Genomic DNA, 12171 nt, shown 5'->3' with positions numbered 1-12171 from the left:
ATGCATAAAACTTTGTAACGTTAGGCTTTCTCACCTGATTTGGATCCTTATTATGAAGGATATCTCCTTAAGAAGACACAATTAGCCTGCTCGTGAGCAAGAGAGAGATTTGAGTACATTGCCTTCAGAAAGTAACCTTTACATTATCCATTTTATGGATGGCAATGCTGCTAAGAAATACGAATTTGATCTATCTGCTTTTAATTAAAATAGTCACATTGTGGTATGATTTTTTAATAACTCCAGTGTCTTCAGATTTCTAGGTTTTAGATTCATGTTGAAACTTGTGTACTACCACATGCTGACTGCAAAATTCATTATAGTATAAATCATGTTTTAGTGACATTCCTTTAAACAAAGTTAGTTTGATTGCAAAGGGCTTGCTGGTTGGCTTATTTATTATGAAGTTTTGTCAGGCAGAGCAGTTAAGTTAATCAGTAACCAATAAAAGATTTAAAGCTAGAGGTATAAGCCAGCCCATTTATTGCTAACAAAGGTTGGGGGCTTCTTAATAAAAACTCATGAAAACATGTTGTTATGGTTACTCTCAAAATGATATTTCCATAATGCCTTCAAATCGTAAAGGAGATTCCATAGTTCTGTTAAAAATGGGCAAGGGCATCTATTGTTTCCTTCAGTTTTATTATCTGGCTATATCTTCCATAGGAGATACTTGCTGTGATTTGCTTTAGAATCAATAAGCAATTTAATAGTTTTCACAATGCTTCTTTCATTATCACTTAAAATTAAGGAAGTCTTTCTCTTTGCCCATATCCCTTGTTATATTTTGAATTTTAATCATCTCCAAAGAGGTGGAATTAAGTAAAAGGGGCCAGGCAAAAACAAGTCACTTTTATTGTGTTTTGTATAATACAAATGGAGAAGAAGAAGAAAATGGATTCAGATTGCTTTGGAAATTCAAGGAGAACTTTGAAATAATATGCCTGAAAAAAAATCACATGAAAACCATTAGCAAACAATCACCTCTACCCATAGCTGCACAGGGCAATAACTCTAAACCCACTGAAGGGCTGTGTACCTAGTATGGTGCTCAGAACAACTTTATACCATTTCTACATCAAGCCTCTTGGATGTAGAAACTTGTGAAACTTCTGCTCTATAGTCATTTGTTCTTTGCCCAAAAAATAGAGACTAACCCATCCCAATTCCAATCATTGGTCTCCATCCCTGTCTTCATTCATCACCACACAACCTCCTGGCAACGAGTGGATTCCAAATACCTGTTGCCCACCTCGGTGTTTGTTTCCCCTTGCTATCTTTCACCCAGATCCTGCCCTGTCCAGACTCTTGGATTTCCTTCTGGCATTTCCTCTCTGGGAAAATCTGCAGAATACATCTCCTTGTCTACCTCCTTTCTCTCTCCCTTTTCTCACCTCAGAATAATGATTATTAATAATAACAATGTCTAGCATTATATAGTAATACTGGGCTAAGTGCTTTACAAATATTACCTCATTTGATTCACACGACAGCCTTGTTCTCATCACCATTTTATTCTTGGACGTAATTAAGTCAAACAGGTTAAATGACTTACCCAAGGCTACATAGCCTGTAAAGGTGTGGGGTTAGAACTGATCTAAAGTATTACTAACTTCAAACCTAGCAGGCTAGTTGTTGTGCTAGCATCTGCATTCGGTGCCCACTGCTCTGCCCCCTCAGCAACCTCCAGATAAAAGGATGCTAAATACTACCTTCCGATCCAATCCAATCCAATCCTCATCATTCTTGCCCTCCAGCAATATATCTCTAATTCATATCATAACATTGTTTCAGATGACTGGGACATAATCTTTGTGTGTGTGTGTGTGTGTGTGTGTGTGTGTGTGTGTTCATCTCATATAGCAAAGAAAGCAGTGAACCTGGAGCCCACAAGCCTGGATCAAAGACCATTATAGGGGGGTGTTTGATTGCTAAGTGACTATTAGAAAGTCATCTCACTCTTTTGAGTTTTCAGTTTCTTCATCTCTAAAATGGGGAGAAATGTATGTGCTTTCTGCCTCACAGGGTCATGAGGAAAATCTCTTATATACTTTTTGGTGCTAAATTAGGGTGTTATCCTTACTAAGTACTCCTTTGATTGCTTTCTCTATTTGAATGCCAATGGAAGACTTGTAGAAGAATTCTGTCTGTCTGTGCCTGTTCTTTAAGATAGGACAGGGAGGAGCCTTCTGGGTGTGAAGCCACAATGCAGAGTAGAGAAAACACAACATTCGAGTTTTCCCAACATTCTCCTTCAAACAACTTTAAATAAAATCTCAAATTCTGGGGTGGAAGAACCAAAAAAAAAAAAAAAGGTCAAGGTAAGAAATGGTTCTACCCCAAGAAGAATGAAGAGGTCAGAAAAGAAAGTCTGTGACACTGGGGTGGAGGGCTGGCTCAATGTCCACATGGCAGAAAATCAGTTGTGGGCATTGGAGGCAATGATAACAGCATCTGTTTGGGGAGTTCTCAAGGCAGAAATGGTAAGAGGATCCAGCAGTGGTGAGAGATTGGAGAAGACTTCTGTACTAGCACTGGGCACAGGAACAAGTGCTATTTGACAACTCCATTGCCTTTACACCTCCTTATTATAATGTAAGGATAGAGAAGACCATTTTGGGTGCAAAGGGAACAGATAACTCTGAGGAGTTCTAGTGCTTGTATTTTCTTCACGGGATCAAGGGCCTTTCATGGAAAAGAACCAGAGTGTAGACCAGGGAAGTGGAAACCATACCTTTCCCAGGATCGCTTTACTTTGGAAGCACTGAAAAATTCCAAAATCTAATGACTGGCTTTGGGAAAAAAAGCCTAAAGTTTAAATCATGGGCCCTCCCCATCCTGGGAACAGAGTCCAACTTTAACATAAAGTTCAAAGTCAAGAAATAGGCTAGGAAAAATGAGGAAACAATAGCAACAACAAAAAGAAGTCAATCGTTAAAAACTTACTGTGATGAAAGGGAAGATCAAGGCATAAACTCAGAAGAAGATAATGATGCCAAAAGAGCTTCAAACAAATCCTCAAAATAAAAAAATAAGAATTGGACGAGAGTCCAAAAAGAATTCTTGGGAGAGTTAAAAAATTATTTTCAGAATCAAATAAGGGCAGTAGAGGAAAAATTAGGAAAAAACATGAGGGCAATGCAAGAAAAGTATGAAAAGACAATAGATTTGCAAAAGAGGCAAAAAAAAAACACTAAAGGAAGTAATGCCTTGAAAAATAGAATTGACCAAATGGAAAAAGGGGTATGAAACTTCATTGGTGAAAACAACTTCTAAAACAGGTGACTTCAGAAAATAAGAAAACTAACTTAGAGTTAGTGCTTCTATTACAATTTTGAATAATAGTGGTGATAATGGACATCCTTGCATCACCTCTGATCTTATTGAAAAAGCACCCAGTTTGTCCCCATTACAGATAATGCTTGCTTTTGGCTTTGGATAAGAAAACTTCATTTATTTCTAATTTTTTAAGGAATTAGTGTTGTATTTTGTTTAAAGCTTTTTCTATATCTACTGATATGATCATATGATTTTTGCTATAAATATAGTCAATTATGCTGATAGCTTTCCTGATCTTGAACCAGCTCTGCATGCCTGGTGTGAATCCCAGCAAGTCATAGTGTATGAATTTCATGATATATTTCTATAATCTGTTTTATTTTGAAATTTTATTTCAATTTATTTTTAAATTAATATTAGTTAAGGAAACTGATCTATAATTTTCTATAAATTTATCATCTATTTACTAAGCAATAAGTCAAGAAAAAATTGAAGGAATAAGAATGGGCGAGTAAACATTAAGAAAAAAATCGCTTTTTAGTTGATATACAATAAGCTTAAGGAATGCAAGAGAATCTACTAAAAACTAGTCAAAACAAATAATAACTTCAGCAAAGTCCTAGGATATGAAATGAACCCACATAAATCATATCTAGATATAGTTATTTATCACCAACAATACCTAGCAGAAAGAGAGGAAAAGAGAAATTCCATTTAAAATAACTGTAAATGATAGAAAATACCAAGACAAAAAAAATATATAAATACAATTACAAAATAATTTAAACACAAATAAAGATAGATCTAAACAATTGGAGAAGTTTTCATTGCTCATGTATAGGCTGAGCTAATATAATAAAAATGGTCATTATATTGAAATAAGTTTATTTATTCAGTGCCATACCAATAAAACTACCAAGAAATTTTTTAAGGTCAAGAATATAAAGGGAATCAATGGGGAAAATATGAAGGAAGTGAGACTAGCAGTACCAAATTCCAAACCATATTACAAAGCAGTAATCATCAAAACAAAATGGTACTAAGAAAGAGAATAATGAATCAGTGGAATAGAATAGGTACACAATACAGTAGTAAATGGTCATAGTACTGGTGTCAGAAAAGCCCAAAGATGCAAGTTTGAGAGGTAAGAACTCACTGACAAAAGTTCCTGGGAAAGCTCAGTGATGATCCTCCAGTGGTACCTGATGTGAACTTGGAGTAGCCTAAAGGAGGAGCTGGTGGTGATGGCCTCTTCCTTAGCATGGATAAGTTGTGGGATGCTGCTCTGAACCTGTTGCCTGTTTAGATAACACTTTAAGCCTATATTTCATTTGTTCCTTATAACGCCCCTGTAAAGTAGATACTCTTATCGGCCCCATTTTATGGATGAAGAAACTGAGGCTCAGAGGTTGGCTGACTTGCCTAGGGTCACACAAATAGTACATGTCAGATACAAGATTGGAACCCAGGATTGACTCTGAGTCCAGTCCCCTATTTACTACTTCTCTAGTATGAAGAGGAGAAGGATATGATAGCATGAGTCATTTTTAACTTTATGAGTCTTATTTTAAGAGGGGCACCACAACCAAAACCCCAAAGAAGACATATAGATACCTTAAAGAAATAGACAACAACTTAAAAAGCTTGAGGAATATTCAATGCTTATGGTTGGGCCATGCCTTATGTAATAAAAAAATGGCAATACTACCAAAGTTAATTTATATTTTGGATGCTATGTCAATAAGATTATCAAGGGATATTTATAAAATCTGAAAATGTTAACCTGGAAAAAATCCTTTTATGATTAAAAAAAACCTGCTAGGAAAAATTGAAATTAGTTTGGCAAAAATTAGGCTTAGACCAAACCTTACATCATGCATTGTAATACACTCTAAAAGGATATGCAACCTTAATATTAAACATTATCTGATGAAAACATTAGAAGAGAAACAAATTATCTATCTCATCTATAAATATGAGATCTAGTCTTAACCAAACAAGAAATAGAGGCAATTACAAAAGATAAAGTAGACAACTTTGATTATATGAAACTGAAATACTACTGCACAGATAAAATAAATGCATCTGGGATAAGAAAGGGAGCAGGCAAATGGGGAAAAAACTTGGTATACAAGATGTATAAACAATAAATGTACATAAGACTAATAATTTTCCCAGTAGATAAATGCTCAAAGAATGTGAAGAAATAGTTCTCACAAGAAGAACTGCAAAGTATCCACAACTTCATTAAGAAATGTGTCAAATCACTAAAACTAAAAGAAATGCAATCTCAACTACTCTGAGGTTTCATCTTACATTCTGCAGATTGACAAAAAGGACCCCAAAATGGCAAGAGTCAATGTTGGAGGGATTATGGCAAGATAGGTACACTGATAGACATTGTTGGCAGAGCTATGAAATTGGTCATTTTGGAAAGCAATTTGGAATAATGACTAAATGACTCTGGAATAATGACTAAAATTTCCATATCATTTAATCCAGACTCCATTACTAGGTGTATACCTAAGGAAGCCATTGACAAGCAAAAAGGTCCCCAGAAACATCAAAACACTTATAGCAGCACTTTTTGTGGTAACAAGAACTAGAAGCAAAGTAGATGCCCACATATTGGAGAATGCTTCAGAAAAATATGGTACAGATAAAATGGAATATTAATGTGCTATAAGAAATGATGTGAATGATAAATATAGAGAAGCATGGAAAGATCTATATGAGCTGGCATAGAACAAAGTCAGCAGAGCCAAGGAAACAATGTCCACAATTACTATGACAATGTAAGTGGAAAAAAAATTTCAAACCAATACTTCAAATCATATATCAAGACAAGGCTAAATAGGTAAATGATCTAGATGTAAAGGATGATATCATAAGTGAATTAAAGGAGCATGGAAAAGTTTATCTATCACTATGTGGACAAGGAAAGAGTTTATGACCAAAAAAAGGATAGAGGGGACCACAAGAAGTAAAATGCATTATTTTAATTAGATGAAGTTGAAAAGGGTTTTGCACAAACAAAACTGATGTACCCAAAATTAGAAGGAAAGCAAGAAACTGGGAGCGGGATGAGGGTTGGATTTATAGCAAGTTTCTCTGAAATAGACTTCATTTCTCAAAAATATATGAGACAAATTTATAAAAATAAAGAGTCATTCCCTAATTGATAAATGATCAAAAGATGTAATCTGGTAGTTTTCAGAAGAAACCAAAGCTATCAATAGTCATATAAAAATACTCTAAATCACTATTTATTAGAGAAATACATATTAAAATGACTCTGAGCTACCAGTTCATACCTATCAGACTAACATGACAAAAAAAGGAAAATTATATATGCTGGGAGAGATGAGGAAAAACAGGGATACTAATGCACTATTGGTGGATCTGTGAGCTAATCCAACCATTCTAGAGAATAATTTGGAACTATACCCAAAAGGACTATAAAACTAAGCATACCTTTTCACCCAGCAATACCACTACTAGTCTATATTCCAAAGAAATTTTTATAAAAGAAAAGGACCTATATGTAAAAAAAAAGTTTATAGTATCTCTTTTTGTGGTGATGAAAACTTGGAAATTGAGGTAATGCCCATCAATTGGAGAACAGAAGAAAAAGGTGTGATATATGATTATAATGGAATACTGTTGTCCTATAAGAGCAGGGTGATTTCAGAAAATTTTGGGAAGATTTATATGAACAGATGCAAAGACAAGGGAGCAGAACCAAGAGAATATTGTATACAGTAATAGCAATATTATAATAATAATCAACTATGAAAGACATTTACTCTGATGAAAATGATCCAAGATAATTCCAAAGTATGCATGATAAAAATTATATTTACCTTCAGAGAGAGAACTGATGAGGTATTAGTGCAGATTGAAACATGCTTTTATTTTTGCTTTTGTTATGTTTCTTACTTTTTCATATGTTGTTATTGTTTTCTAACATAGCTAATATGGAAATATGTTTTACTTGACTTCACATGTATCATTTGTATCATATACTGTTTCTCTTTTTTATTTAAAAAAAGAAATTCTTCATGAAGTTGCTTGTCATCTTTGCACAGGGACTATGCTAATCTTCCCTGTATCATTCCAGTTTTAATATATGTGCTGTCAAAGTAAGCACCATATATTCCTTCTCAATAGGTGGAAGAGGATTTGGAGGAAGATAAAAATTTGGAACTCAGAATTTTAAGAAATTAATGTTAAAAATACATAAAATAAAATAAAGAGTACATGCCTGTAAAGGGGGATGAACTATAGAGATAATTGTACTTTAATTTGCATTAGGGATGCTGAAGGATATTTGAGGAGGGATTATATGAGGAAGTTAGGGACCAAAGTGGGACAAGAAGACATTCCTGAAAACATTCTCTCTAAGTCACTGATTTTACCTTTGTCAAATAGTGAGAACTTGGTAATTTTTCAGTAAGCCTGTGCCAGCAACAGTGGAATCTTGGTAATTATTGGACATTGAGCTCTTAAAATAGTATTGTATTACTTTAATAGATATTTGGGGGAATCAATTAACAAAGTCTATACTAATGAAATTGTAGGTACACACTAATAATGATGCTGAGTTTTATTTTTGGGAGTTGGTTGGAGATACATGAGTAAAGCAAAACTGGATTTTGAGGTGATTTTTTGTATATTTAAGGCCATATTGCCTATGAAGACTTGTATGGAAGAAATAACAGATGCTTGGAACTGGATATTTCATGGACACCTTAAATGCAATGTGTCTAAAATTTAATTTATTATCTTTTTCCCAATCTTTCCCTCTTCCTAATTTGTCTATTATCACAGAAGGTACCATCATCCTTCCAGTGAGCCGGATTCACTACCTAGGTGTCATCCTCAACCCCTCACTCTCTCACCTCCCCATCCAATCTATTGTTAAATCTTGTTGACTTATGTAACATCTATTTATGCCCCCCCTTCTCTCCTCTGAAATTGCTACCTGTCCCATTTCCTACTGCCACAGGCCTCATCGTCTCACACCTGGATTATTGTAAAAGCTTTCTCATCTCCCTCTCTCAGGTTTCTCCCCAATTCAGTCCATCCTCCATTCAGCTGCTAAATCCACATTCATAAAGTTCATGTCTGACCATGCTACACCACAAACAACTCAATGAACTCTAGTGGTACCCAGTCATTTCCAGAATCAAATATAAAATCTTCTACTTGATGTTCACAGAACTCTTCATAACCTAGTCTCTTCCAACCTTTTCAATCTTATACTTTACTGTCCTCCATATACTCTGTAAACTACTAACACTGATCTATTTGCTGTTTCTAAAATATGACTTGCTGTCCCTTGACTGAGCATTTTTATTGAGTGCCTCTACCTGGAACTCTTCTTCCTCATCTTCACCCTCTAGAATCTCTGACTTCCTTCAAATCCCAAATAAAATCCCATCTACAAGGAGCCTTTCCTCATCCTTTTATTTTTTTTAGAATCAATACTAAGTATCAGTTCTAAGACAGAAGGTAAGGGCTAGGCAACTGAGGTTAAGTGATTTGCCTAGAGTAGTGCGACATTGAAATGGCATAGTGGAATTCCAGTTGCAAGAGAGGGGGTCAAGCCTCAGCTGAGAATTCCAGGGGCCCCCTCGAGAACTCTGGGTGAGGGTACAATTTAGGGCAGTTGATTCCTGGGGGTTGAAGGGAACAGGTCACTCTCTGTTTGCTGATCCCAGATCTTGGTGGCTCTTGAGGGCTTTAGGCTTGAATCTATACAAAGCCATTTTAGTTCTCTGCTGCCAACCTGTTTTAGCTTGACTAGACCTTCAATCAACATCCCAGTTGCCTCTAATTAGTTATTTAGACCATCGGAGAAGATTATCTATTGGGTTAGAGGGCTAATTAGCAAACCAAGATACCTTTTCCCCTTTGTGGGGAGGGGCTGCTTGGACATAACAGTTTAGGGCTTCCCAGACCTTATCTATCCTTGTTAAATCTCCCTTCCTTCCCTTCCCCACATATCATTAAACCTTTAATCAATTGGGAGCTGTACCTGGTCATATTTAGGGAAATACAAACTCCTCAAGCTGACTTCCTCCTGCCATGTAGCCCCAAAAGCAAGTCCTTTCCTCTGTGCCTGAAAGCTTAAAGACATCAAGCTTCTCCTATTCTCTCATACTCAAGCCTGTGGGGAAATAGTTTAGAGAAAGTTAACATCTTTAGGAGTTGTGTCCTTCCTAGTTTCCTGTCTGAGCCCATAAGATAACAGAGCAACCTCCATTTTGTAACTGATTTCCTAACTGCTTAGTGGAAGGGGGGAAGCCAAGGGGCACTCCCAAGATCTTACCCCTCTCTGCTGACAAGCCTACTGGAGAGCCTGTGTGTGTGTCATCTTCATAAACCAAAGATTAGCAAGACCTGATTACTCTACAGACCACTGGCATTTGCAGCTTCCTACAAATATAACTGTTTAACCAATATAACAATAGCATAGCTAGGAATTTCTGAGGCCAGATTTGAAACCAGGACCCCTTGTCTCCAAGCCTGGGTATCTACTGAACCACCTACCTGTCCCTCCACATCTTTCTTAATGCCACCCTAAAGTTGCAGGGAAAATATCTTAAAGTTTATATGGGGCTCATATCTAGGGTCTTTCCTGAAAAGAATTAACAGGAGTCCCTCCTAGAAAAGGAATGCCCCAAGAGACTATCTGTATCCCTTGCTATAAGTGCAAAGAAAGATAGCACTCTAAAAACAAAGGACACCTACAAAGAGATTTTTTTAAAAATAAATCCACCTTTCCTTGCTCCTTATAGCCCACAGTGTGGATGACTCTTCCTGACTCAGTTGCCAGTCTTCCTTGGCATAATCCCCAGACATGGGGATGTGGGAATACCAACCACACTTGCAGGTTAGGTAAGTTCTGTAGCAAAGGGCCAGAATATGAGTCCCTCCCCATGATGGCCACATCCCAAACTCTATATGAAGAACCCCAGTCCAACAGCTCAGGGCTGTTCCCAAATCACCTCAAGCTCAAACTGTGCAAGAACATGTTTTAAAAAAAAAAAAGAATAAAAGTGCAGCAGAGTTCTACAAGAGTCAACAAGTACTTATTAAGTGCATTTATTCATGTGTCAAGAGCATGAAATCTCAAGACGAAGTAAAGCTGGTCAGAAAAATAACTGAAAAAAATTTAAGGTGTTTTATAGTTGTATTCAAGGAGAATCAAGGAAGGGAAAGGATCATTGCACAGGGCAGATAGCATGCTGATAAGTGAAGAAAGAAGGAAGATAGAGTTATTCAACTTGTATTTTGTATTTGCCAAATTGAATAAAGCACTGGGCAAAAATGAATAATGAGAAGTTGTTACTTAAGATAATCAGAGAGATCTTAAGAAAGCAAAGAGTTGAAGTTCCCAGAATAGAGGACTTATATCACAATGTACTGAATGACCTAGCAGACATGATTGCTAAGCCTGTCAATGATCTCTGGAAGATTATAGAGAACAAAAGAGGTGCCATAAGGGATAGAAAGGCAAATGTTTTGATTTTGAGACAGTCAGAAAAAGAGAAACAGAGCTCTGAAAACAAGAAAATAACCGGCTAATCAATTTGATTTCTATTCCTTGCAAATTTCTAGAACATACTAAGAATGCATAATTCTGGGGATCTCTCTCTCTACCTCCACTAAAAATGGCAAGTTGGATCTTCAGAGTGGCTAACTAATTGATTTTGCCTCTTTCAGGGTCCTAAATAATATCATGAGGGGACAAGATACCTAATACTATTGGTCATAAACCCCCCATTAAAGTGTTCCCTCCAATATGATTCATTAGTTAATACTTCTAAAATATAATTCAGTCAATTAATGTCAATTATATTTTGTAAAATATATTAGTTTGAAAATATAGCAAAATCCAAAGGAGAGCAACTTCATCTTCTAAACATTTTGATCTCTGAGGAAAGTGGACTCAAATTTAAAGTGGATTACTACAAAATATTTCCCTATAAGTTCATCTTCTGGGTATGGCATAATGGATGGATAAATTGCTCCCTTGCTAGAGTTCACCATTGCTAAGTATCTAGATCTTCAGTTAATTACTCCAACTTTTCAAAGCTTGTGAATTCATAAAATGACTCATTCTGTATTTAATATTCAATCAACTAAGACCACAGGGGGAAAAAAAACACACATACAAAAGAAACAGTGGTTTCAAGTATTTACGGCCACGTGGTGGCCAAGTAGAAAGATGAAGCAGCTGGAGATAAGCAACCAGCTGTTCCTACTTTCTCTGTTGCTCTCTCTCCCTCCACAGAGAGGTTTACAGCAGTTCTTGGCTCCTTTGACACCAGAAAAGAGAAAGCTATTTCACCTATTTGAGTCTTTCATATGCTTGCACAATTCTAGCTCAGCAACCAATGAGAAAGTTTTTTGTCACCAGCTAAAAGAAATTAATTAGAGAATACTATGTATACTCTGAAGCAGAGAGGGAAAGGTTGTGCATGTCGAAAAGCAGGCTCTCCAAGACTTGATATAGACATTATTATGCCCTAAGGACTAAGTCTTCATTGACCAGTTCTTTCATCCCATTTTATTAAAGAGATGGTTAGTGAATACCTAGAAAAGAAATCAGTGATCACAAAGTGCCATCATGCCTTTATCTATAAAAGGTAATGCAAACTAATCTTATTTCTTATTTAACAGGATTCCTGGACTGGTAGTTCAAGGGGGAGATGTAGATATAGTTTGCCTAGATTTTTATCAAAGAAGATATGGGCTGGACAATATCACGGGTAGGTAGATTCAGAACTAGTTAAATGATTAGACCCAAAGGCTAATAGTTAAATGCTATCTTGAAAAGAAGACTCTATCTTATAAATTGGGGCTTTGTGGTTGGCCCTGGGC

At 36.2% G+C, this 12171-nt stretch overlaps 1 non-coding gene across 1 annotated transcript; it reads right to left on the bottom strand.

Annotated features, from left to right (window-relative positions):
• Positions 1-7322: 7322 nt before the first annotated feature.
• Positions 7323-7429, bottom strand: LOC123238335. Its single transcript, XR_006505536.1, has one exon. It is a non-coding gene; the product is annotated as a U6 spliceosomal RNA (small nuclear RNA).
• Between the last annotated feature and the right edge of the window lie 4742 nt (positions 7430-12171).

This window comes from Gracilinanus agilis, chromosome 2, assembly GCF_016433145.1.
Source record: "Gracilinanus agilis isolate LMUSP501 chromosome 2, AgileGrace, whole genome shotgun sequence".
Lineage (NCBI taxonomy): Eukaryota > Metazoa > Chordata > Mammalia > Didelphimorphia > Didelphidae > Gracilinanus > Gracilinanus agilis.
Note: the sequence above shows the minus strand (reverse complement) of the source record. Positions and strands in the feature narration are given on the sequence as shown.